The sequence below is a fragment of the Camelus bactrianus genome, chromosome 35, assembly GCF_048773025.1.
Source record: "Camelus bactrianus isolate YW-2024 breed Bactrian camel chromosome 35, ASM4877302v1, whole genome shotgun sequence".
NCBI lineage: Eukaryota > Metazoa > Chordata > Mammalia > Artiodactyla > Camelidae > Camelus > Camelus bactrianus.
In genome coordinates, this window is record NC_133573.1 from 9,637,998 (window position 1) to 9,665,588 (window position 27,591).

A 27,591-nucleotide genomic window follows, 5' to 3' on the forward strand; every position below is an offset into this window, starting at 1 on the left:
GCCCCGCCTCCTCGGCGCGGAGATCCCGCTCCTCAGGCCGCCGCCGCGCCCTCTCCCTCCGGAAGCGCATTCCTCCCGGGCTGCGTCAGCTGCGCCGGCGGCGGGGGAGGGGCTGGGGGAGGGGCGACGCTGGGCGGCGGGGATGGGGAGGGCCGCGCCCCGACAAAGAGCGCGCGGGCCCAGGCGACCCCTTCCGCCGCAGCCGAGGGAGGCTGGGACAAGGCTCGGCGCCCCCGCGCGCCGCGGTGTCCCCCCGCCAGGGAATTCGAGGCCCCCTGCTCCTGCTCCGCCTGTCGTGGTGCTGCTTCCCCACAGTCGCACGTCTCCCCGGCCCCCCGTCCGTCCGCTTACCCCAGAGTGGCCGGTTTCACACCCTGCCTCCGGGGAGCCCCCTGCCTCCGGCGGCTACAGACACTTAGTCACCACCCTGTAAGGCTTCGTGGGGCCAAAAACGCTTTCCTTTTGAAAGGAGGGTAGCTAATAAGCCCGATACTGTTTTTCTGGAGTCATGTCTGCTTGACTCCTGTCTTGAAGAAAAGGGAAGACTTGGGGAAGAGATGGGCGCCAGCAAAGATGGAGACGAGAAAAGTTTCAGAGAAAACTGGTGAGTTAGAGAGCTGCTTTTGCTAGATCATCAGGAGGTCCATTTATGAGGAGCCGGGATGAGAAGGAAAGGTTTCATCCTTAATACAGTTTCTGCTTATCCTCCCTTTGTTTTAGTAGGTGGACTTGGGGGCTGGAGAAGGGACATTTAAGAGAAGGGAAACATTTCATTATGAGCCTGGCTGGGCACATTTTGATATGACGGTAGAAACCAGTGCCAAGCGACATCAAACCGCAACCCTGTAACTCAGTGCGGGCTTGCCATCACCGTTAGCACAAAATGAGTTGCCACGTGGTGAGCTGTAGCACCCTGTGGGACTAGAACGCGCGAGTCACGAGATTTGTCAAACTGAGAAGCAGTGTTTCACTCGGGGGCGGCTGGAAGCTGGGATGCCCACTGGGTGCCAATCTTAAATAAGAGAAGAGGAAATAGAACCCTCCCACCTATGGACGGTTTGCACGTTGCTGGCCAGCAAAGTCAAACCTATTGGTTAGTCTCTGAAGACGTCTAAAGAAACGAGGATGGTTTTTCCCACTTAATGGATGACCAAGGCCAAGAGACTAAATGGTCTTTCTATATTAATAACCCAATGATGCAGCGGCCAGGAGACCCAGACATTCTTACATTTAGAGGGGTTGGTTATACCACTTTTCACAATGATTCAGCACTGGCCTGGTCTCAGCAAAGATTAGAGTTCTAAAGGTAAAGTATAATTTATCTATGCTTGATTTGCATGACATTTCCCAGAACTTTCCTGTGTGATTTGAGGATTCCATCTTTGCTACTGGAACATTACGACATCCGCATTTGCACAGCACTAAGCTAAATTAGTTCAACGGCACTTTAATCATCTTTCTAATCCCAGTGTCAAACACTGTTCCAGGTCACATAACAGAGGCTCAGCTGATATTCGAGAGACAAATAAAGGGTCCCTTTGCTCGCTCTGGGGCCACACCAGACCATTTGGCCAAACTGAAGTGTGAGTAGCAATTTACGTACAGAAGTCACAAGCTTTGAGTAAACAAGAAATTAAAGAACAGGTCCTCTAAGAGGAGCAGTAATTGGTCAGGATGGTGACTTGCCCTGTCATTTTATATCAATATTAACCAGTGGACAGTTAGCTAACTGTAAAATGTATGATCACCCCAAACAAAGGTTGGTCAGTCTCACCATGTTAAACAGGAATTCCTAGTAGGTTGGAATAGTGAAGGTCACATTGCTAAATCATGTCCTGATAGGTATCTATCTTGAATTAAAGGCAAATCGTACTTTACCTCCACTCTTGCCCAGTTATAAATTATCTTCTGCCATCTCTTAAATTATAATGTCAAATAATTAAAATTTTGCCTTTTCTTTAGTTTTGGCATACTACAACATGCTCTTCAAAATGTATCTTCCTTCACGTACGGTTTTTCAAAGTAAAGTCTCAGAGTTGCTCACCAGCAGAGACTTTACGGGATGGCCAGGTCCATTTTGCTGCAGAAAAATATGTTACAGATGGGGGCTACAGCTCAGTTGTGACAGCAATCTGGATCCGGGCGAGAGACCAAGCAGCACTCAGAGGATTGGAGAACTCAGGTTTATTACACTACCAGGCCCAGAAAAGTTAACACTTCAAACTCTGGACCCCTTCTATAGGTTTACACAGGCTTTTATAGGCTGCCAGCTTATACTTTGCAACATCATATGCAAATAAGGTATAACAAAAGTTGACTAATTAGGAACAAGCTTTATAGAAATGGACCAAGCAGGAGTGAAGGAAATAACCAGTCAGAAGTGAGCTCAGGGAACAAATAGAATTTTAGGGGTAAGTTCCACTTTCCTAGAATAAGCCATTTCTGAGGTAAAAAGTGAGATACAGCCTCTGGGCCAGGGAACCGGATGGTGTTGGCAGGAGAGTAGTGGCCCTGCTTGGGGGCCCTGCCATTTTTTTTTAATGGGACTTCCCAACTCAATTTCAATCCATGTTTAATTCTCATTTCTACTTACAATTAAGGAATAGGCTTATACAAATAAAAGGAACCGCTAACATTTAGTCAAGCACAGAAGAGGGTAAAGGCTTCTCTAGAAACCAGAGTATCTCTTTCAGACAATGGGATCGCAGTTGGATCACTGATTTAGATCTAGTATGTCACATTTAATTATGTGATTATGGAAGACAGGATTGGGAGTGGGAGGGAGTCAATGTTGCTTCGGAGTGGAGAGATGTCTCTCTTGTAGTTTGAGCACTCTCAGGACTCAGCCTGTCAAATACTGCCCTATCCAGTAAGCCACAATTCATCCCCTGACAACTTGAAGCGTTTTCAGTCTTTTGAGAATGGATACAACCCTAAACAGTGTAATATTCTACACGCAAATAGTTTAGCACACATTTACTTATAAATAATTTCTCAAGTGCAATAATCGTGTCTCTTGGGCCAGACCATATGGGGTTAGAGCAAAGGATAAATACCTCCATTGTGCGAACAGAAGTAGCCCCAAGACTGAAATGTTTTGGTCTTGACAATGGCTGGTGTGTTTCATACCAGATCAGTTTTAAATAAGCAGGGCGACTTTGTATCCCAGTATGCCCATGATAGCCCCAGCCTGTCTGTTGTCCAAGCACAATTATTAATAGCCCCTGTTTTCATTCTCAAAAGTACATCCTGATATAGATGATAGATTATACGGTCACCCTGTGAATAAAAGTGTCCAGACCACGAGGAACAGGAAAAGTAATTATCGCAATCCAAACGGGGTGTGTAGGGACACGTTGCCAGTCAGGTCCCAGGTTTATAGGTGAAGACCAACCCAACACTGATGATATGGAAAAAATTGTGTGGGGATGAGCAAAATGCAATAGGCAGTTCCTGTGTGAGAAAGATGCCCTAGAAAAGATTTCCTAGGACATTTAATGACAGAAGATCCTTGCAAGTAGTGTGGCTGATCAACAGACTGGGTCTTAAATACCATTGTGTCTGTGATGGCTTCTGGAGCTGACTGACGGCCAGTGGCTGGGGAAGGCCTCAGCTAATTTTCTAAGAACTGTTTCTACATGGTGATCTGGATATATTTTCCTCATGTGCCACCTCCAGCTACTCAGAATGTAACACCTCCTTTAAACATTTAAAAAAAAAAATGAACAGATAAGATTAGAAGGAAAAGGGGTCTCTGATGGTGCCCTGAAACACTAACGTGGACAAGCTTCTGAATCATAAATAACCCCACTCCTTTTACAAAGACACTTAACTCCACCTATTAAAATGTGAATCTGTGTGCCCTGGGTTTAAAAACAAACAAACAAAATAGCCCTGGGAATTACTGACATTTTGAAAAACAAGAAAGTGTGAGACAGTCCTTCCAGTTCCTCCTTTTTCTGTCTCCAAATATGCAAATAATCTAATAATGCAAAGAAACTGTAAGTTCGTGTATTTTGCAACGGTCTATTTTTCGCTTGGGGGCTTTGATTTAGTGAGTGTTTCTCAGTGCCCCGTTACAGTCGCCAGAGGGACCATGAGAAATTCAGCTCCCCAGGAGGGAGGGGCAAGCAACTGTGTCTGTGTGGCAGGTGGCTGTGTCTTGGACCAGCCAGTCCAGGGCTTTAGTTAGGGTTTTATTCCTTTGCTTATTTAAAAGTAAGGTGGAAAAGTGTCAGGACAGTCTGTCCTTATAGCTTATGGCTAGCCATTGGGTCTTTCCCTTTTCTAGGTAGCTCAGAGTTTCTGGGTTAGGGCTTTGAATACGGGTCGCAGGTGAGTAAGGCTGTCTCAACTGTGTGCTGCTTCCTGTTTTCCATAGATAGCGTCCCGGGTTTTTTCTTGCTCAGTCCACGGAGTTCTGCCTCCGCTGGGCATGAGCATTCCCTGCCAGCTTTCAGATGCTGAACATTTTTAAGAGCCCAGAGGGAACAGTGTTTTCAGGCAGCTCTTTTCAGACACTGAGTTTCTTCAGCTGAAGAAGGGAATGTGCCTTCCCAAAAAAGAATGAAGAACATGCCAAATATAAACAGTCCAATCGCGCCGGAGTTTTTTTAGGAACCAGGGTTGCTCAGTACAGGAAATGATGGTGCTACCAGTGAGTGATGGCTAGGGACCATAAGACAGTAATATTTCTGTCCTTATTTAATTGCTTTTGAATATCTTGAGAAAATTTAGCAATCTGAATTAGGAGCAGCTTGATTTTAGGCCAGATTCATTCAGAAGTCAGTCAACTAGGTTAATGGAAAAGTTTGTGTGCTTGGTAAGTAATATAGCCCTCCTCCCCCACATTAATCCCATAACATATTGTCCAAAATTGAGTTCTTGCCGTGTACTCATGTATGGGAAACCCTGAGTCCCTGAACCCCCAAAACTATAGACAAAATTTCACTTATACATATAGATCTGCAATTTTGCAGGTAATTCTGGTTTTAGTGGGATCTTAATCCCCAAAAAGTAAGAATCACTATTTTAGTAACTTACAGTGAAAAAGAATATGAAAACGAATATATGTATGTTCATGTATGAATGAAGCATTATGCTGTACATCAGAAATTGACATGTTGTAAACTGACTGAACTTCTATATATATACACACACACATAAAAAAAGAATCACTGTTTTAAGCACAGATAAGATCCATCTCTTTTATAAGCCTAAACAAATTTTTTTGTTTTTGTGGTGGTCTGGTATCTTGACTTGTACATTAACTACTCTTATCTGAAACAATTCTTTAAACATCAGATAAACCTCCAATATTTTGTGATAACAAGATTTCCCCTGCAGTGTTACATAACCTGTAGGAAGTAGAACAGAGAAAGCACAGTCCTCTGGGATCAACCACATGACTAAAGAGTGTGCTGTTTGTGTTTGCTATTCAAGGTAAAATAAACTTTAAAGAGAAACCAGAACATTTTATTTCAAATTTCTAGCTTACATACTAGGAATTTAATGCCTTCAAATTATACCTAAAAATCACCCTGTTTAAAACCTGTTGTCAATTCTTAATTAGATTGAGAACAATCTTATATTAATTGTAATTATACTTCCCAGAACACTTCATTTAGCATTCAGAGTAACCAGCCCCGTGCTGCTGCTTCTTTGGAACTTCTGCATCACTGGTGGCTGGTGTCATAGGCTTTCTGGGCTGTGCTCACAAGAATTCCCTATTTATAACTGCTTATGACAGCCACATGCCTAAAATGTCACCTACACTGTTTTTCTCATACAGTCAGAACATTGAAATTTCACCAGGAGGGAGAAACTATTTGCAAAAGATGGATCTGATAAAGGACTGTTCTCTGAAATATGCAGAAAACTCTTAAACTTTAGCAATAAGAAAACAAACAACCCGATTGAAAAAATGGGCCAAAGACCTTAACAGACACCTCACCAAAGGAGATATAAGAAATTTTAAAAAAGCATACAAAGAGATGCTTTACATCATATGTCATTAGGGAATTGCAAAATAAAACAGTGAGATACCACAACACAAATACTAGAATGTCCAATTTGGGAGCACTGACACCACCAAATGTTGGTGAGGATGTGGAGCAACAGGAACTCTCACTCACTGCTGGTGGGAATCCAAAATAGTTCAGCCACTTTGGAAGAGAGTTTGGCAGTTTCTTACAAAATTAAGCATACTCTTACCATATGTTCTAGCAATCACCCTCCTTGGTGATTCACCCTCCTCCAAAAGGAGTTGAAATAATGTCCACCCAAAAAATTGCACACAGATGTTTAGAATGACTTAGTCATAACTGCCAAAACCTGAAAGCAACCAAGATGTCGATCAGTAACTGAATGAATAAATAAACCATGGTACATTCAGTGCTGAAAAGAAATAAGCTATCAAGCTATGATAAGACATGGAGGAAACTTAAATGTATATTACTAAGTGCAAGAAGCCAATCTAGAAAGGCTACATGCTGTATGATTCTAACTGACATTCAGGAAAAGGCAAAATTGATTAAATGAATTCTAACATATGCATAGAATGAAATAATCAGCAGCTTTAAAGGAGAATAAGTGAAAGCTAACACTCTAATCTGTTCTTACAAACAATGATCAGTACATATGTGTAAACTAAACAAAAATGTGCAGTATATTGTATGTATGTATTTACATGCAATATAATGTATATGTGCAGTCAAACTAATAATTCTACATAATAAAACTGAAAAAGAAATTTAAAATAACAATAATAAAAAATAATAGTAATAAAAAAATAAATACAAGTATTTTGCAAACATTCTTTAAAAAAGAAAAAAAGAAAGAATGAGTTAGACCTGAATGTATTTTATGGAAAGATAGTTGATAGTTATTATGTGTACATAATGACCAGGCTGAAGACCACATCTTCCCTCCCTCCAAAACATAAGCCTTTAATACCAGAAAAAAGATTTGAGGCTATTTCTGAAAATAAGTATCTACCTCAAAATAAACCCCCCTTTCCAAGACAGTAAACTGACGTTTCTAGGAAAGGACTCATTCTTCCGAAGACCTTGGCTTTTAGAGTGAAGCAAACCTAGTGCAGACTTTCCTTCTTTAAGGAGCAGTTGTGTGTCAGTCAGAGACGTGTAGTCAGTCCTAGACAGTACAGAGGAGACCCACTAATTTATAGGCAAATCTCTGTGGATTGCTAACATTATGGAAAACAGAATTAGTATCAAAAGCAGATCGGTGTCTGGGAGAGTGAATCAGGAAAAAAAATAATGAAAAATGCAAAAGAAATAAATGACAACATGAACAAGATAATTTACATGAACTCAAGATGGAAACCATTTGTCTACAGATTTGACAGATGGGTGAACAGTGACAGTGCAGACCCAATGACAAATGCCATTGTGGAAATGGCACGCCTGCATACTCCACTACATTGCTCTAGAAGAATCAAGAAGGTCCCTGTGTTTAAACTGCATAGATAAGTTATCATTCACTTGAATCTAGCCTCTTAGAAATCCCATTCATGCACCTCCAAATCTTAATTTCAAGAATCATCCTTTACATCTTTGGTACCACATCAATGTTCTGTCTGCCTTTTCTTGTATTTCCACCCCCCTCTCCTGCCCTCCCAAGCAGAAGTCAGCTGGGGAAGGAGACAGAACAGCAGCAGCTGCTTTCTGCAAAGTTTTGGAATTGAATATGCCATTTTCAGAACGTTAGGAGGACCTCAAAAGCCCTCTGGTGGAGCTGTTTCCAGGGCAGAAAAGTCTTTCCCTGCCTGTGGTATTTTGCAAAACAGCTGACGTAGCTTAGCATAAAAGCTTGCACTTTGAGGTCAACAAACCTGGAACCTCACCGCGTCTCTGAGCCTTTGCTTTTTCACCTGTTACCTGGAGTTAGTAACGACCTTCCTCTCAGGGTTTTTATGGACGATGAAGTAGATGAGACTATACATGTGACGGGAGAGTCCCATGAAGTACTATCAGTAACCAAAGCAGCAGTGCGGGTGCCTCGTTTCCCTCCCTTCCTCTAAAAGGCCTTCCAAGACCACAGGTGAGCACCGACTTGCAGGCCCGCTGGCCTGGTTGGCGGCCGACACCCTGGGCCGCTGCTCTGTCCTGAGCTCCTTACTGTCTTTGTCATGTGATCTCCTGAGGGGCTGGTCAGATCCTTCTAAGAATAATGTGTAAAGTACTAATCGCTTCAGAGCAATGGGAAAAGTTCAGAGAGGAGCCACAGGGAAGATGAAAGGGCAGGGGCCTAAAAAACAAAGGGAAATGCAAATCAAAACTGCAATGAAGTATCACCTCACACCTGTCAGAATGGCCAGCATTCAAAAGCCCACCAACAATAAATGCTGGAGAGGGTGTGGAGAAAAGGGAGCCCTCCTACACTGTTGGTGGGAAGGCAGTTTGCTGTAGCCGTGATGGAGAACAGTATGGAGATTCCTCAAAAGACTGAAAATAGACTTACCCTATGACCCAGCAACCCCACTTCTGGGCATACATCCAGAGGGGACCTTAATTCAGAAAAATGCATGCACCCCAGTGTTCATAGCAGCACTATTTACAGTAGCCAAGACATGAATATAACCTAAATGTCCATCAGTAGAAGACTGGATGAAGAAGTTGTGGTATATTTATACAATGGAATACTATTCAGCCATAAACAAGAATAAAATAATGCACCAACATGGATAGACCTGGAGATCATCATTCTAAATGAAGTAAGCCAGAAAGAGAAGGACAAATACCATATGAATACCATATCTGGAATCTACAAAAGTGACACATGCAAACTTATTTACAAAACAGAAAGAGACTCACAGAAAACAAACTTATGGTTACCAGTGGGGGAAGGGGGTGAAAAGGGATAAATTGGGAGTTCAAGATTTGCAGATACAAACTAATATATATAAAATAGATAAACAAGTTCATCCTGTACAGCACAGGGAACTATATTCAATATCTTGTAGTAACTTATGGTGAAAAAGAATATGAAAATGAATGACTGAAGTATTATGCTGTACACCAGAAATTGACACAACATTACAAACTGACTATACTTCAGTAAAAAAATATATATACAGAGAACCAAAAAAAAAAAACAAAAAAAACCAAAAACCACAACCGAAGGGAAAAACCAGAGCAAGTAGGATGGTGGAACCAGGAAAAGGAAAAGCTGGTTACGACTGATAACAGCCTTCAAGTGCCCCTCGGCTATTATGTAAAGTAGAACCATTCAGCCATGTTCTTTTTGGCACTCAGAATTTATCTGCCACCGTGCACCTGGGGACCCACACCCTGCTGACCAAACTGGGCCCAGGAGGAGCAGGACTTAAAGAGATTAGACCTGAATAAAATCCAGAAGCCAAAAAAATAGGAGAGGGGAGAGAAAAGGAACTGCTTCAAACCGGGCCTAAGGGTGATCTTTGCAGCTTAGAGGTGGCCTGTGCCAGGAGGAATTTGGCCCCAGAGCTATCAGAGATCACTGGTTGGTGTTCACAGTTTAACTGTACAGTTTTCATTAGTTGTAGCAACTGGAGTAGAACCGAGAGCAGTTGGCACCTTGGCTGAGGGGTGAGCGGGGCTCCTGCAGGCGCGGTCCAGGACTGAGTCAGTGCCTGGCCCCGCCCGGCCTGCAAGTTCTCTTTTGTCATTGAACACAGGCAGTCATTTGAATAAAAGGGGGAAAAAAAAAAAAAACCCGCTTACTTTCGTATAGAAAAAAATCTCCCACCTCTAGGGGGAAAAAAGTCAGCTTCTGGTGGCGGTGAGGAGAATGAGGAGGTCTCAAAGCCACAGCTCAGAGACAGAACGTGGAAGTTGGCAAGAAATGAAATATCTGGGTGCAGCACTGGTGTGTGGGTGTGGGTGTGGGTGGGTGGGTGGAAGTTCTACAGAGAAGCAGTAAAAGTGTGTGCGCCAGAGGAGAATGATTCAAGTGAGAGGGATTCAATGGCTGAACGGCTGGTGATTTTGTGTGTCTGTGCGGAAAACACCCTCCACGTGATGAAAATGAAGTGCTTCAGTCCTGCTGGAATAGCCAGACCATCTCAGACACATACCCTTGAAATCCAAGTCCATTGCAGTCCTGTGGTCCAAGGGGAGTACCAGGGTGGGCGGAGATCCAGCTCTTCTGAGACTCCACAGTGGAGAAGCATAGTGTACATCCAGCCCTTGGATTCTGGTTAAATAAGATGAAGAATCATGGAGTAGGAATTAGTCACTGAGGTTGTGGAATCATCTGCATCTCTGGGGATCTTTACAAACAGGCTCTATTCTTCTTTGCCTCTGAGCAGTTTAAGTAATTCATGCTTGATTCATACATTTCTGATCCCTCCCTTTACTTCGAGATTTTCAGAGCTTGGGGTGCTCTTTGCCTTGGGCTCTTAAGGAGGAAAATTGGAGCTAGCATGAGGCTGGCAGAGCAGAAAGCAGCTTTTTTCCCCACATGTTACACTTAAGACAAGTCCAAACATCAAGAAACACTTAATTATAAACATTAAGAAACACCTAATTGGGGCGGTGGGGATAGCGCAGTGGTAGAGCACGTGCTTAGAGTCCTGGGTTCAATCCGCTGTACCTCCATTAAAAATAAATATAAAATAAATAAATAGCCCTAATTACCTCTCCCCTCCCCAAAAAGAAACACTTAGTGATATTATTATCATAAAAGATGACATGGATTCGAGACCGAGACCACAGCCTTTAGGGGAGGATAACATCTGAGAGCCTGCAGTGTAAATTAGAGCGACCATCTTAACCCTGTTGAAAGTCTTGCAGCTGCTAAATTATGACGTTATGCAAAAATAGGTGGGAAGCAAACAGCTTTTGCTGCTAATTCCATTTTGATTAGATTCTGATGCTACCTGTGTTGAGTTGGATGTCTGGACTTGTGTTTTGAAATGTTGAACTTCCTGTAATTCACTGAAGAAAATAAATTCCCTTTCCTTTTCCTTTTTTTTTTTTTCTTTCCTGTAATCGTAATGTCACTAGTAAAATAAGACAATACTGCCTCTATCCACAGGTGGACTTGCAGTTTTGTTTTGAGTTTGCTGCCTTACCGGTGAGGAATGCAAAGAACTTTCAACTCCAAATTTCATTACAAAAGCTCTTCTTGTGAGTAGTGATTTCCTAGTAAATATCCATATGCAATTTCAAACTTTTCCGCTTATTAGTCCACAGCGATTCTAGTTCTTTCTAAAAGTATCCAAAACCTTGTATGGGTCTTATTGTGGTTCACTTGGAAAGTGCAAGTTTCAGTATTATTCTAGGTTCCTTCTTAGAGAGCATCTGGTAATGTTTTCTTTCAGACTAGAAATAGGTACGGATAACCCTTGTCTTTCCCCATTTAGGAGACTGGGAAGATGTGAGGGTCAAACAGGAGGGGGAGGGGATTTATCCTAAGAGGGGGGCACAGAGCACGTGAGGCATTCCAGAGAGAGGAGGTGAAAGGGACAGGCAGACCTGAGCGGGCCAGAGTGAAACAGCTGGAAGGTCATGGCACTGTCTCTGCAGGAAAGGGCTGGGCAGCGGGCTCTCTGAGACTGCTCAGACTTGAAGTCTGTGGTTTCGACTTTAGAACTACCTCCCACCAGCCCCCTGGCCTCATCAGCACCGCGGGGCTGAGACAGAGGGCTGCCTCCATCCAGGCTGGAAGCAGACATCACACGGACGCCCCTGTACAGACGGAAAGGCAGAATCCAGCACATCTGTAAGGTGTCCTTGGTGATTTCCTTCTGGGAGGGGACTCTGGAATTAATTAGAAGTGTTGAGGAATTTGTTCCCAGGCCCGGGAGAGGACTGTCCCCCAAATTTTCAAATCAGAAATAATCTTTAGGAAACCAACTTTTCATTTCTTCTTTGAACTTATATGTGTATGTACACATATAAGTATACTTATATGTATACACACACACACACACACACACACACACACACACACACGGAGGCAAAACATAAACTTAATTTAATCCAAAAGAATTGATCAGATAGTCTGATTTATTCAACTTGAAACAAAAATACCTTTTAACAGTCATCCATGCCATTGTGAAGTACATACCTTTAAAATCTTGGTAGAGCTTCTTGGAGTACCTAAACTTGCTTGTGATTAGCCAGATTTCCTGATCATTTCAAAGCCTCTGTAAAGGAGATTTTTTTAAATGTAGAGGTTCTGATATATTGTGAATACTATAAATGCCAAGTCTTTTCATTATATTCCTTCTGATATAATGGAGAGGAAATATCTTCCAAAAATCTTGGGAAAAAAATAGAAGTAAATATGAACAAATTGAATTTTTATTTCCAAGAATCATTTTTTAAAAATAGTGAGAGAACATTAACTACCTGGGGTTTAAGTGCTTTTCATTTCGTGATTTTGTCATTTAGAATTTGAAGCATATTTAAAGGACAGAAAGAGTACAGTGAACTTCCCTCCTCTCACCCCCGGAGTTAACAGTTACCAGGCCTCTCCTGCCTCTGATTCACCCATCCCTGGTCTTCCTTTTTTGGAAGTTTATTTGGAAGCAAAACCCAGTCACTGAGAACCCATCTCATACACATTCTTTGGTGTAAGTTTTTAAAGATATGGGTATTTTCTTGTACAGTCACAATGCCATTATTACTCTCAATAAAAGTAACATTTTTTTCCCTTAATATTATCTCATGCTCAAACCATAATAGATTTCCCTGGTTGGCTCCAAAAAAAGGTGCATTTTTTTACAGTTGGTTTGTTCAAATGAGATCCCCCAAATGCCCTTCATCACCTGTGGTTACTCTGTCCTGCCAGTCTTTTACAATCTATAGTAGTAATTCCTCGCCATTTTTTCCCCTCTAGTTACGAGCTTACTGAAAAAGTTAGGCCAGTTATCCTGTGGCAATATTTATTTTTTAGGTATATTGGTTAAAGTTTAAATAGTAGTATAGTGCCTCCTACACTGCTTGGTACTTCACTAAATAAATAATTGAAGCCCTCAGAGTATCTATTTCACTCCAGTTTACAAATGAAATAAAATAGAATAGGCTTCTTGTGAATTTGCCAGATTTATCTACACTTTCCCCTTATAAATAAGTTTCTTTCTAAGGGAGCTATAGAGAAATAAATGATACTTTATGATTATCATTAGGTTTTAGAAAATGTTCCTATTTTGGTGGACCGGCAGGTTAAACAGTGAGTGGACTAGGCTGTAATTACTGTAGTCATCATTCTTGCTTTACTATTATTAATGTTCTTGATGGTGGCTCTCATTTCTCTAACCCAGAGTAGATGTTAGGAGTTTGCTAAGCACTTTTCATATACCATCTCCAAAATCTGCAAGGGAGGGGGTCATTTTACAGAATTTTGTAGAATGATTTTTAAACATTTGTTTTCATTGAAATATAATTTATTTACAATTTTGGGTTGGTTTCAGGTGTACAGCAAAGTGATTCAGTTATACATATACATATATTTTAATATTCTTTTCCACTATAGCTTATTACAAGATAATGAATATAGTTTCCTGTGTTATATGGTAGGTCCTTGTTGTTTATTTTATATTTAGTGGTGTGTATCTGCTAATTCCAAACTCCTAATTTATCCCTCCTCCCACCCCTTGCCCCTTTGGTAACCATAGTTTGTTATCTATGTCTTTGAGTCTATTTCCAGTTTGCAAATAAGTTCATTTGTATTTTTTTTAGATTCCACATATAAGTGATATCATATGATATTTGTCTTTCTCTGTTTGACTTACTTGACTTATGACAATCTCTAGATCCATCCATGTTGCTGCAAATAGCATTATTTTATTCTTTTTTATGGCTGAGTAGTATTCCTTTGTGTATATACACTACATCTTCTTTATCCAGTCATCTGTCAATGGACATTTAGTTTGCTTCCATGTCTTGGCGACTGTAAAAAGGGCTGCTGTGAACATTGGGATGCATATACCTTCTCAAATTAGAGTTTCCTCCAGATATATGCCCCAGAGTGGGATTGCTGGATCATATGGTAAGTCTATTTTCAGTTTTTAAGGAATATCCATACTGTTTTTCATAATGGCTGCACTAAACTACATTCTCACCAACAGTGTGGGAGGGCTCACTTTTCTTCACACCCTCTCCAGCATTTATTATTTGTAATGATGGCCATTCTGACTGATGTGAAGTGATACCTCATTGTAGTTTTGATCTGCATTTCTCTAATAATTAGTGATGTTGAGCATCTTTTCATGTGCCTGTTGGCCATCTGAATGTCTTCTTTGGAGAAATGTCTATTGAGGTCTTCTGCCCATTTTTTTTTTATTGGGTTGCTTTTTTTTTTTTTTTTTTTTTTTGATATTAAGCTGTATGAGCTGTTTGTATATTTTGGAAATTGATCCCCTGAGAATTTTATGGAGAGATTTCAGCCCGGACTTGTGTAACTGAACGCTCGTAATCTTAACAACTTCATGTCCCCTACCTGCATGTGTTTTGTTATTGTTCACTTGGACTGCTTTTTCAGGTTATCCCATTAATGCTTCTTTCCCCCTAAATCAGTTGTTTTAGAGGCGAAAACTTTCTTTTTCCCAGCTCTATACCACGACTCTTACCTACCCACTCTGTGATCACGAAGCTGATGTTGTGACCATTAGACAGTGCCAACTCAGCTAGTGGAGGGTGATCAGTCTTAACAATATTTTCATTGTTTAGACAGCCCAATGTTCAATGTATCAATTTTTCTTCTCTCTGAATTGACGAACTTTGGCTTTTTATTTGACTGTCACGTCTTTTTTCTCCACGAGCTTATTTCTGTTGGAGGCTTTGCATGGAAGTTTTCTTGGTGTGTCTTATACAACAGAGATATTACCTTTCGGATGCTTTTCAGTATTGTAGCTTTCCACGTCTCAGTGAAAGATAAAATTACATTTACATTAGGATTTCTCATCTGATATAAATAATCTATAGAAAGTGTTTTAAGTATTTATTACTATAATAAAGACTACTATATGGAGTCATATTAATGTTTATTATTGGATATAGTTTAATGTCAACTTAAATTTGACATAAATCTGGATTCTGAGAGCTTCCTTTTCCCCTGGTAGTTTTAGACATGCCTCAACTGCTGTTTGCATGAGGCCACTTTCCTTCATGATTTTGAGGATATTACTCAGGGTGAGAGTCATCAAACAAACCTTGGAGATGTTTGTCATCTTCCAGTTTAGGCTTTCTGTTGCTTTGATTTCAGCTCGTGTCAGGTTCAGTTAAATCCCATGAGCAAGGAGACGTCACCCTGTCCCCTGTCAGCACCACGGTGTAATCACTTAGATGCTCTCTGAGTGTCTTCAAACGTTGCCAGAGGCTGCTGATGGCATCTCTGTGACTCAGCTGCACTTTCCGTAGGCGAATATATTCTATATGAATGGTCCTGATGGGGAGCACTTCAGGGCAGCACCAGTGCCTTCCTCAGCTCCACTGGGACCTTACTCAAGCCACTTCGGTGATACCACCAATGGAGTAATGACACAGCTATTGAACATGTTCCTTGTCCATGTTTTCTCGGTTTAATTTAGCTGGGCAAGACAGCCAGAGCTGTTTCACTTCTGAGTGACATTCTGGGGTTATCCTTATACTGAGCAAAACAGAAAGGTGGGCTGAGTTCAGAAGGCACAGGCCTCTGGTGTGGCTCAGGGATTACCTCAGGCTGGTCACTAAAACATCACGAAAAAAACTGGAGTTGAGGAACATATCGCCCAAGGAGCAATTCCGCTGCCCAAAGAGCTAGGGAGATAAAGGACTCACAAGGGACTCAGCCACGAATACCTGAGATGCCTTTCTACAGATCTTTCTTGTGTCTCTTCACCCCTGTTCCTAGCACAAGCCAGGAACAGGCACTTCTAAGGGGCTACCAGCTCAGTGGCCACGATATGTGAGGCAAGCACTTTATCTGCATGATTTCACTCGATTTTTCGCAATGACCACATGAAGTAAGTACTAGGGTCCCCATTTTAAAAATGATGAAAAAATGCTTATAGCAGTAGGACTCTGATGTCCACAAACTGTTAATGTCCTCACTGGGTTTAGAACAGAAATTGAGAGTTAGCATTTAGAGTGTTTGTAGCGCATTACTAAGATATTTCTACTGTATTTTGCAACAGTGTCGGTCCAAAATAGATTGGAAATAGCCAGGAAGGAAGGAAGGAAGAGAGAGAGAGACTGATCTTTCCCATAAACAGCTTGAGAAATATGGGCTTAGACATTTAATAATTAGTCCAAAGTTGCACATCAGGTAAGTGTGAGAACCAAGACTTACACCCTCTCTTGGCTTCAAAGCCCTTGCTCTGTGTTTAGAATGACCCTCACTATCTCCCAGTTGGATGATGATGAATAAAGAAAGAAACAAACCAGCAATCTGATGATAATTTGTCACTATTCTTAGGCAATTCGGGGACTCAGATTTCAGAACTTGGGGGATTGGAGTAAGAAGAGGAGATTTCACAGCAAAGCCAAGATTCTGGCTCCTCTGTTGTCACCACCACCAACATCTTGTTGTCCATAGTCCATGTGCTTAATGTGAATTATCCTGAAAACCCAGGACAACTCGGGGAGACAGGTACTCTTTGGCTCTGCAGCAGCAGAGCCAGGATGCAAAGAGGACGCAGCTGACACCAAAGGCTGGGCATTTAACCATTTTTCCGCACTTTCCCACCCATAACACATGCAGATTCATGAGGATGTCTGGGGTGGCACTAGGGCTTATTTGTGAAAAATGGGGACTAGGGGTTGAAACTAACTGGGTTTGAATTTGGTTCAAGAGCTGTGTAATCTTAGACATGTTTCTTAATCTTTCTGTGCTTCAATTACCATGTCTGTAAAATGGAGATTTTTTTTGAGACCTGCCTCAAAAGTTTATGGTAAGAATTAAATTTTCAGAAATGCATAATGCTTAGCACAGAGTGTTCAAGAAATTGTTGCTATTGGTAATACTATTAAAATTATATGTCAGTACTTTTCAGGTTAACACAAGAGTTTAAAAATGTAGTATTGTAGTTTGTGGATTTTGACGTCTAACACGCCATACAGAAGCAAAATTCACCTAGTACATCCTTTCCATTTGCTAGGGTGACATGATCTTTAATTTAGGTTTCTCATTTGACTAAATTGCTGCTCTTTTGAATATTTCCGTTCTAAGAACGGACGCTGCAGAAACCAGCACCTGCAACACTGCCCAGCGTGTAGTAGGTGCTCAGTGAATATCCGTGGAGCAAATGCATCTTATTGGAGAACTTGCTCCTGGCTAGTAATCTTCCTTTCAATCACATTTAAGCCTGCCTTTTAAACTATGTATCCTTAAAAGAAAAGTGAACCTTCACTGTTTTTCCACTAAAAAGCTGTATCATGGAGGGGAGGGTAGAGCTCAGTGGTAGAGTGCGTGCTTAGCATGCACAAGGTCCTGGGATCCATCCCCAGCACCTCTGCCGAAAAATAAATAAATGAACTTAACTACCTCCACCCTGCAAAAAAAATTAGCAAAAAATGTAAATAAATAAATAATTTTTTAAAAGCTGTATCATGCCACTTTCTGTATTTCTCTGCATTAAGCAGAAAAGAGCAGCCCCAGGCTGCAGGCCTGGGTGTCTTCTGGAGGTGAGTGGCCCGCTGCCTTCCGGGGCCAACTTCCTGCCTCGGGGACAGGAGTGCCAGGTGCACAGTCCCGTCCAGCCTCTGAGTCACGGTGACATTGGCCTGAGTCAGGCTCCCGGCACTGGACCGGCCTGTCGGATTCCGCCCGGACCTGCTCCACAGTCCGCGCTGGAGAGGAGGGGAGCGGCTCCCGGGGTAGGAGTGCCTCGCTGCTGCTCAGAGGCTCCCTGGTGCCCTCCCCGATGGCCTCCTCCGGCAACTCCGCAGCCCTCCCAGCCTCTCCCGCCCCTTCTGCCCCAGCTGTTCATTGACCGACCTCTCCCCACCTCCTTGCAGGGATTCCAGACTCTCAGTAGTGCCTCTCTTCTGGCTTCACTGGGTTTTTTGGGGTTACAAACTTAAGAAAGACATTGATGTTTGAGTAAACCAAATATATTATTCCCGTTGACATAATATGACTGTGCGACTCCACAAATCTGTGGCCCATAAATTCCTCATCTTTGAAATGATAGGTTTGAACTTGTGTTTCTGATGCTGGAATCTGATGCCCTGAGAATCTGATTTTGTTGGTCCAGGTGAGGCCTGGGAATCTAGAGTCTTAAAAACTCCCCATGTCCAATGTAGTTTGGTGCAGCCATTATGGAAAAAAGTATGAAGATTCCTTAAAACATTGAAAGTAGACTTGCCCTATGATCCAAATCCTATGATCCACTCCTGGGCATATATCTGGAGGAAAGTAATTCAGAAATGTACACGCACCCCAATGTTCACAGCAACACTATTCACAATAGCCAAAACATGGAAGCAACATAAATGTCCATTGACAGATGACTGGATAAAGGAGTTGTGGTATATTTATACAATGGAATACTACTCAGCCATAAAAAATAAAATAAAGCCATTTGCAGCAACGTGGATGGACCTGGAGATCATCATATTAAGTGAAGTAAGTCAGAAAGAGAAAGACAAATACCATATGATATCACTTATATGTGGAATCTTAAAAAAAAAAAGGACACAAATGAACTTGTTTACAAAACAGGGACAGACTCATAGACAGAAAACAAACTTATGGTTACCAGGGGGAAAGGGGATGGAAAGGATAAATTGGGAGTTTGAGATTTGCAGATACCAACTCTAATTACTGTACATAAAATAGATAAACAACAAGGTCCTACTGTATAGCACAGGGAACTATATTTAATAGCTTGTACCTATATTCAATGCCTATAATGGAAAAGAATATGAAGATGAATATACATATAAATGTATAAAAGAATCACTGTGCTGTGCCCCACAAATTAACACAATGATGTAAATCAACTATAATCAATCAAAAAAAAAAAAAAAACCAAGAAAAAGAAAAAGAAAAACTCCCTATGTCGTTTGGATGGGCAGCCAGATTTGCCCATCATTGCACTAGATTATTTCCAAGGCCTTTCTAACGCTAAAATTCTGTGAATCAAGATTTTTTTTTCAATCAAATGCTTTTGAGTCAGAAAAGGAATTTATTAACTATATAGGTTTAGATGGATGACAAAAAGGTAGAAATATTCTCATAATTTTATTTATGGCAAAAATGAAATGTTTATATATATATTTAAACCAGGTTCACCTGGGCCACTGCAGAACAGTTTGTGTTTAAGCATGACATGTCTAAGTATGAAATGTTATCCTGAAAAATTCCACACTGAACGGAAGTCCCAGGTCAGAGCCCAGCGCTCCGTGGCCTCTCACCACTTGGCAGGTCCAGGGTCCTGGGAGAGAACGTGGTGGAGTCGCTGGGTCAGCAGGATTTGAGTCCTCCCAGGCCATTTGCAGCCACAGCCACAGCCAAGTTCATTGTGAGCAGCAGCACTTCCTGCCTTGCTTGTGAGCTATGAGCTGTGTCAGGAAATAAATTTTGTCCAGATCAAGTTTGTGGGCTGAGCCCTTTGCTGAGAAAGCTGCATTATCTATGGCATCAGTGACAAGGCCAAAAGCAAGAAATATGCTTGAATTGGTTCCCTCAGAAGTATGCAGAAGAAGGCAGGGAGGCCAGGTGTTTCCTTCCTAAGTGACAGGGGGCCTGGGAACAATGGGTGGGAGGAACGACTTTGAAAGATCCACTCAGCCTGCTTTCTCTGTGCCCAGGGATTCTGTGAAGTCCTGTGAGGGCACTGTGCCCTCATGATTCGAGAACAGATCATGGGGTATAATTGATGCTCAATAAACATTAAACAAATACATGGATCAGACAATTCTGATAATCTGAAGGCTGCTATCTGCAGAGAGCTATCTTAGGAAAAACCCTACTAATTATAAACTCAAAAAAGTCAGAGATTGGGTCTTATTCACTTTATCGGGCTTGGCAATGTTATCAGTAAACACTTGTTGAAATGAGTTGGCCAAGAGCTCTTCTATTTGGGGGAAAAAGTAAGGTAACATGGGAGCTGGTGGCGAAGGTTACAGAAGTCCATGTGGATATCACAAACCCAGCATTTCTCAATCATTTACTTGCTTCATTGATGGCACATGAGTAAACAAAATGGCACCTAACTGTCGATGGTAATACTTACTGCATAAGAGAAACAGCATTCTTCGAGGTAATGGGTTTATGGACATGAAAATGACAGCTCTGTGGACAAAACACTGAGTGATCTATCACAGCGAAAAACTGCATTGCCCTAATTCAACAGGGAATGTCTTAAGTTATGAGGTGTTCATGCACTTACACTTTCAATTAAAATCACGTTTTCAGAAACAGTGAAAAAACATTTACTGTCGTGGAGGCATTTATAGATGTTAAATCAAAAGGCGAGGGAGGCAGAAACTGTTGATTCCTACCCATTCTGTCTCCCTCCTCCCTCCTAACAACACTATTTAAAAAAAGAAAATTATTGAAGTGTAGTTGATTTACACTGGTAGTTTCAGGTGTACAGCAAAGTGATCCAGTTATACATATACATGCATATATATTTTTTTTTCTTTTCTGAATCTTTTCCATTATATGTTATTATGAAAAATGGAATATAGTTCCCTGGGCTCTACAGTAAGTCCTTGTTGTTCACCTATTTTATGTACAGTAGTGTGTATGTGTTAATCCCCAACCCCTAATTTATCCCTCCTTGTCCTTTCCCCTTTGGTAATCATAGTTTGTTTTCTATGTCTGTGAGTCTGGTTTTGGTCTGTAAATAGAATTTGTATTTTTTCTTAGATTCCACATATAAGTGACATGATATTTGTCTTTCTCTGTCTCTTACTTCACTCAGTATGACAATCTCCAGGTCTATCCATGTTGCTGCAAATGGCATTATTTCATTCTTTTTTATGGCTGGGTAGTATTCCATTGTATAAATATACCACATCTTTATCCAGGCATCTGTTGATGGACATTTAAATTGTCTCCATGTGTTGGCTATTGTAAATAGTGCTACTGTGAACATTGGGGTGCACAACACCATTTTGTTGGTATTTCTGTTCTCTGCAGGGCTGTGTGTTTCAGGGAGCTGGCTGGCCCTGCAGAACCAATCGTCAGTGGTCATGAAGCCCCCTTGCCAGTGGTAGGTTGCGGCACATGGGTCTGCACATGACGTGATGTTTGCACGTGGCCGCCACCACACAGCCAGCCTGGGCTGAGCTGACACCCAGGAGAAGACAGGAAGATGGAAAGGCCTAGATTTGGGGCAGAGGGTGGGGGTGCTGATCTGCTGGTCCCTCAACCTTAGTGTCATCCCTGTAGGTCAGTGGCCAAAAGTCTGTTTGCCAAACGCCTCCCCACTGTAATTCCCCGTGTGGCCAATTTGCTGAATTTACTCACTTATTTTAGCTATCTAGATTTAGTTGACTGATTTTCACTTGGTCTTCATAATAGCACTTAAGGAACATTAAATTTGCCTCAGTCCCAGTTTCTTGTTGCTATAACTTGAGACTGACTTTTAGTGAATTGTCCTGCTTAAGAAGTCACCTTGTTGCTGGACTTAGGTGAGGCGAGTCAATTAACTCTTTTTATTTAAGCCAAATGAATACTGAGTCCTGGTTTGCTCTTACTTGCAACTAAAAGTGTACGAATAGTTGTAGGTTGAGGGAGAGACAGAGGGAGAGAGAATCGTGTCTCACTCGTTTCTGGGTTGTAGGAATGCAAGTGTGGCTGATTCGTGCATTGATTATAGCAATCTGCACTTTTCTATATTTTTCAATTTTAAAAATAATGGACATGTCTTGCTACAATGAATAAATTGGCAAATTATTCTTTTAAAATATTTTTTGTCCAACTATTTTATTATTAAAAATTGTTTTTAATTTGGGGGGCAGGTAATTGGGTTTATTTATTTATCTATTTATTTATTAATGGGGGTACTGGGAAGTGAACCCAGGACCTCCTGCATGCTAAGCATGTGCTCTACCACTGAGCTGTACCCCCACCAAATGTGGCAAACTATTCTTAAAAACTGGGTTAAGTGCTATGAATGGTGCAAGTGCTAATCTCAGAGAATTGTAAAACCACTGAGAATTTGCATCAAGTTAAGGTTTGCAGAGGTGTGTGGGCGGGGAAGGCTTCCCAAAAGAGAGACAACTGAGTTAATTCAAAAAGGATCAGTCAGAGGAGGTGTGGGCTAGGACCTCTGACTCCATTGATCCTGGTTTGGTTGGGGAGGCCTGGGGGAACACTTTCAGAATATTTATTATCTCCTCTAGGCTTTATGACTTTCAAATACACAATCTCCTGTCACCATCGCATCGATCTGGGAAGCAGGTATCATTATCTCCATTTGATAGAGGTCAGGACCGAAGCTGCAAAGCTCATGCAATGAACAAATGTTAGAGCTGCGATTTGAACACAGGTCTGACATTAAACACCACGGGCCCTCACCAGCAAGCTTCTCAGGGGTGGAAAGTCATAGAAATATTAGTGCTGCAGGGACCGTTGGGACGAACTGGCTGTGAGAGTGCGTAGTTACAACCCGACTCAAAGCACTTCAGCAAGAGCGGGATTTATCGCCTTCCGCAGCGAGGAAGTCTGAAGAGAGCAGATCCAGCATCAGGCTTGGCTGTATCCAGGGGTTAAGGTTGTGGCCGGAAGGGAAAACATCTCCCCTACAAAATGAGAGAGTGTCCCAAGACTCAGAGGGGACCATAGGAAAGACACCTGTGTGATGTCGCTTCTGTTGTCCCCCGACCTGAGGCCCCAGAGAAGCAGCTTCTCAAAGTGAACACGTAACCTAGGTGCCAGTGGCCCAAACACCCGTCCAAACATTTGTGAAAAGGATCTGCATCATTTTGGGTCTGTTGTTTCTATCCCCCTGTCGTCCATCCTTAAAAGAATCACTTTGCCTAAGAAGTCTGCACACAGCTACTTGTTCTTTGTTTCCAAGACAGAGGAGGCTCACTCATACTTCCTGTCTTCCGGCAGGAAAGCACCCGGGCCATGGGGTGACCTTCCAGTGTCAGGCCTCCATCCACACTGGGTAGAAAATGCCTGCTTTTCAACTCAGTGTGGAATATTTGTGGTTTAGAGACTTCTGGTGATACCATTGCTTCAAGAAAGGGGAGCATCTCTTTGCTTTTTCCTCTACTCGGTCCCTCGGTCAGACATGGACCATTTTTTTTTTTTCTACAAAAGATCAAGGAAGACATATTTTTAGCTTTGCAAACCATATGGTCTCTGTGGCAACAAGTTGCCCGCAGTCATAATTCAAAAGCAGCCGTGGACGATATGTAAACAAAGGCATGGCTGTGTTCCAGTAAAATTTCATTTTCAGAAACAGGAAGTAGGCCAGCGTTGGTTTATAGGCCTTGATGTGCTAGCCTGAAGCACTGATTTTTTTTTTCTCATTGCTGATTAAAAGCACCATTTTTTAAAACCTATGACAGAGCAAGAGCTTTTCACATTTTACGTGGGTGTGTTCTGTTTTTGTTGTTTTGATGATTAAACAAAGAGATTAGCCTGAAATAGGAATTATTATTACCTGCTTTGTGCTTCTGTTCATTCCAGAAAAGGAATAATCTTATCAAGGCATGTAGCTTAAAATTTTTAAATTAAGAAAACCATTTTAATAGAGAAAGAAATTGAATGTTGTAAAACCTTGCATTCCAAATGTAAATCTGATTAAGAGAAAGAGCTATGTGATCTGGACTCTGAGTCGCTGGAGTGATCATAAATTTGAGGGACCAATAAAATTATAATTTCCTTACTGTGGAGGGGAAGTTGACTGATGAAATAATTGAATAGCTGTGATTTTAAATCTCTAGAAATTCCTGCCTGATGACAGATGTAGAGTTCAAAACTTGTTTACAGATTGTACTTGACTTTTTTTTTAATAGATAACACTTATTTTTGTAGATAACAAATACTTAGACTAACAGAAACTTTTAAAATTTATTAATATACAGCTTTAAATGTACACACTATCTCATTTCAACTTAGTTTTGGTGATTGCTGTGATTGTTTTTCTTATACCATGGCAAAAACAGCCTCAAAAATAGAAACTTGGGTGGCGGGGAGGGAGAAATTAAGATTTTGGGATTAACACATACACACTACTGTATATAAAATAGGTAAACAACAAGGACCTACTGTGTAGCACAGGGGGCTACATTCAATAGCTTGTAATAACCTATATTCTTTGATCTTTTCCATTATAGGTTATATAGGTTTTATATATATATATATATGATAATTGAATCACTTTGCTGCAACACAGCATTATAAATCAACTGTACTTCAAACAAACAAAAATAGATGCTTAACTCACAAGTACACTGTAACCTCCGGAACGAGGTGTGTTGGGCATCATTATCCTTCCTTTCAGACGTAACACAACGTCAAGGTCCGGGAGGTAACCTGACTCTCCTCAGGTCACACATCTAGTGACCGGCACAGCCAGAACCAGAATCTAGATTTTTGGACTGCAGGCCCATACTCTTGGATTCCACCGTATTTATCAAACTGCCCTCACTGACATGCAGACTTTTCTACCCCTCAGTTGTTTTACAGATTTTTTTTTAAAAGGTGACTAGAAGAACAAATGATTTCAATTGTCAGCTGCAACTTAGAACCACTGTTTGACAATCACAATAAAGAAAATAACACATGTTTTGGGCAGATCACTTATATCTGTAGAATGAAGGGGTTTCAGGCTGTGCTCTGTGGATTCCTAAAATCTCAGGTGGACCTCAGAAATCAGGCGTTCTTAAAGATGCTTAAGCTCTTCCACGATCAATGTCATGTGCTTGTCCCAATGATAAAAAGTTAGTCTGTCCAAGAAGGCTATGTACTAGTTTTAATATTTTCTTTTTTTATATGAGTGATCTCTGTACACTCTTATTTGAAAATACATTACTTTGCTAAATAATTTACTAGGCTAGATAATTTTTCCTCCCAGCCTTCACATTTTGTGATACTCTGATTTAAGAGTCAAATCTATATCTGAAGGTGAAAAAGATGTGACGAGGAAAGCAAAGAATTATATTGTTTTAAAAGAAAAACAATTTTGGGGGAGGGTAGAGCTCAGTGGCAGAGCTCATGCTTAGCATGCACGAGGTCCTGGGTTCAAGCCCCAGTGCCTCCATCAAAAAAAAAAAAGAAAAGAAAAGAAAAGAAAAGCAATTTTGATTATTCCCAAACATGGATGATTTTGATAAATTCTATCCTGCCTCTGACCCACAATCAATAGCCTTCAAGCTATTCCACAGTTTTAGAGTAACTTAAATACGCAGTACGTGCTTCACAAATATGACATGTTAGTTGAGTGAGTGAGTGAGTGAGTGAGTGCCTCGGGAGGGAGGGTGTCAGGACCACAGCGCTAAGTGTTACATTAGGACCAGTGCAGCCAGATCCCGCTCTGGAAGCCAAGCTTCCATTCCCACTGCCCAGTGTTTTGTTCCTTTTATGAATATTTTTTATTGTGACAAAAGAGGCCTAACAGAAAAGTTACCATTTTGACTGTCTGTCAGCACTTCCATGGCACTAAGTACATACACATCAGGGCAGCCATCACTGCTGCCCATCACCAGAACTTTGTCTTCTTCTCCACCGAAAACTCCATCCCCATTAAACACTACCTCCCATCCTCCCCTCCTTCCAGGCCTTGGAAGGTATCATTCTCCTTTCTGTCTGTGAATTTAGATACCTCATATAAGTGGAATGACACAATGTTTGTTCTCTTCTGTCTGGCTTATTTCACGTAGCATTTTGTCTTCAAGCTTCATCCATGTTACAGCGTGTGTCAGAATTTCATTCCTTTTTAGGGCTGGATAATGTTCCACTGTTCTTTAATCAAAGCAGTATGGTACTGGCACAAAAACAGAAACATAGATCAACGGAGCAGGATAGTAAGTCCAGAAATAAACCACAAACTTATGGTCAATTAATCTGTGACAAAGGAAGCAAGAATATATGATGGAGAAGACAGTCTCTTCAATAAGTGGTGCTGGGAAAACTGGACAGCTACCTGTAAAAGACTGAAATTAGAGCATTCTCTAACACCATATATAAAAATAAACTCAAGATGGATTAAAGACTTAAATGTAAGACCTGATACTATAAAACTCCTATAGGAAAACATAGGCAGAACACACTCAGACATAAATCACAGCAGTATATTTTTGAACCAGCTCCTAGAGTAATGGATATAAAAGCAAAAATAAACAAATGGGATCTAATTAAACTTAAAAGCTTTTGCACAGCTAAGGACATCATCAACAAAATGAAGACAGTCAACAGAATGGGAGAAAATATTTGCAAATGATGCAACTAACAAGGAACTAATTTCCAAAATATACAAACAGCTCATACACCTTAATACCAAAAAAAAAAAAACCCAAACAAACAAGCAACCCAATCAAAAAATGGGCAGAAGACCTAGACATCTCTCCAAAGAAGACATACAGATGGCCAACAAGGACATCAAAAGATGCTCAACATCACTAATTGTTAGAGAAATGCAAATCAAAACTACAATGAGGTATTACCTCACACCAGTCAGAATGGCCATCATTAAAAAGTCCACGAACAATAAATGCTGGAGAGGGTGTGGAGAAAAGGGACCCCTCCTACACTGCTGGTGGGAATGTAAATTGGTGCAGCCACTAGGGAGGACAGTATGGAGATTTCTTAAAAAACTAAAAATAAACTTAACATATAATCCAACAATCCCACTCCTGGGCATACACCTGGAGAAAAATATAATTAAAAAAGACACATGCACCCCAATATTCACAGCAGCTTTATTTATAATAGGCAAAACATGGAAACAATCCAAATGTCCATTGATAGATGACACACATACACATACATACAATGGAATACTACTCATCCATAAAAAAGAATAAAATAATGCCATTTGCAACAACATGGATGGACCTGGAGATCATCATTCTAAGTGAAGTAAGCCAGAAAGATAAAGAAAAATGCCCTAGGATATTGCTTATATGTGGAATATGAAAAAAAAAAAGACACAAATGAACTTATCTACAAAACAAAAACAGATTCACAGTCATAGAGAACAAACTTATGGTTACCAGTGGGTAAAGGGGGTGGGAAGGGATAAATTGGGAATTCAAAAATTGTACCTCTTGGGGAGTGATGGAAATGTTAGCTATCTTGATTGTGGTAGTGGTTTCATTGGTGTCTATGTCTATCAAAATTCATCAAATTGTACATTTGAAATATGTATAGTTTACTGTACAAGAACCATACAATAAATAACATAATAATAAATGTGTTAAAAATTCCACTGTTCTCCACTGAATGTGTATATTACATTTTGTTTATCCGTTCATCCAACAACTGGGGTGTTTACAGCTGTTGGCTCTTGTGAATCACGGTACTACAAACATGGGTGTACCAACATCTTTTCCAGTGCTTGCTTTCAGTTCCCCAAAGGATATACCCAAATGATATACCCAGAAGTTGACTTGCTGGGTCCTATGGAAATTTTGTTTACTTTTGTAGGAAACACCATGCTGTTTTTCATAGCGTGGTGCTTTTTCACATTCCCAT

At 41.0% G+C, this 27,591-nt stretch overlaps 1 long non-coding RNA gene across 1 annotated transcript; it reads left to right on the plus strand.

The window, feature by feature from the left end:
- The first annotated feature begins 30 nt into the window (after nt 1–30).
- On the plus strand, nt 31–27,591 carry LOC123618165 (uncharacterized). The gene is made up of 3 exons (XR_006726562.2): nt 31–604; nt 11,038–11,129; nt 21,079–27,591. It is a non-coding gene; the product is annotated as an uncharacterized LOC123618165 (long non-coding RNA).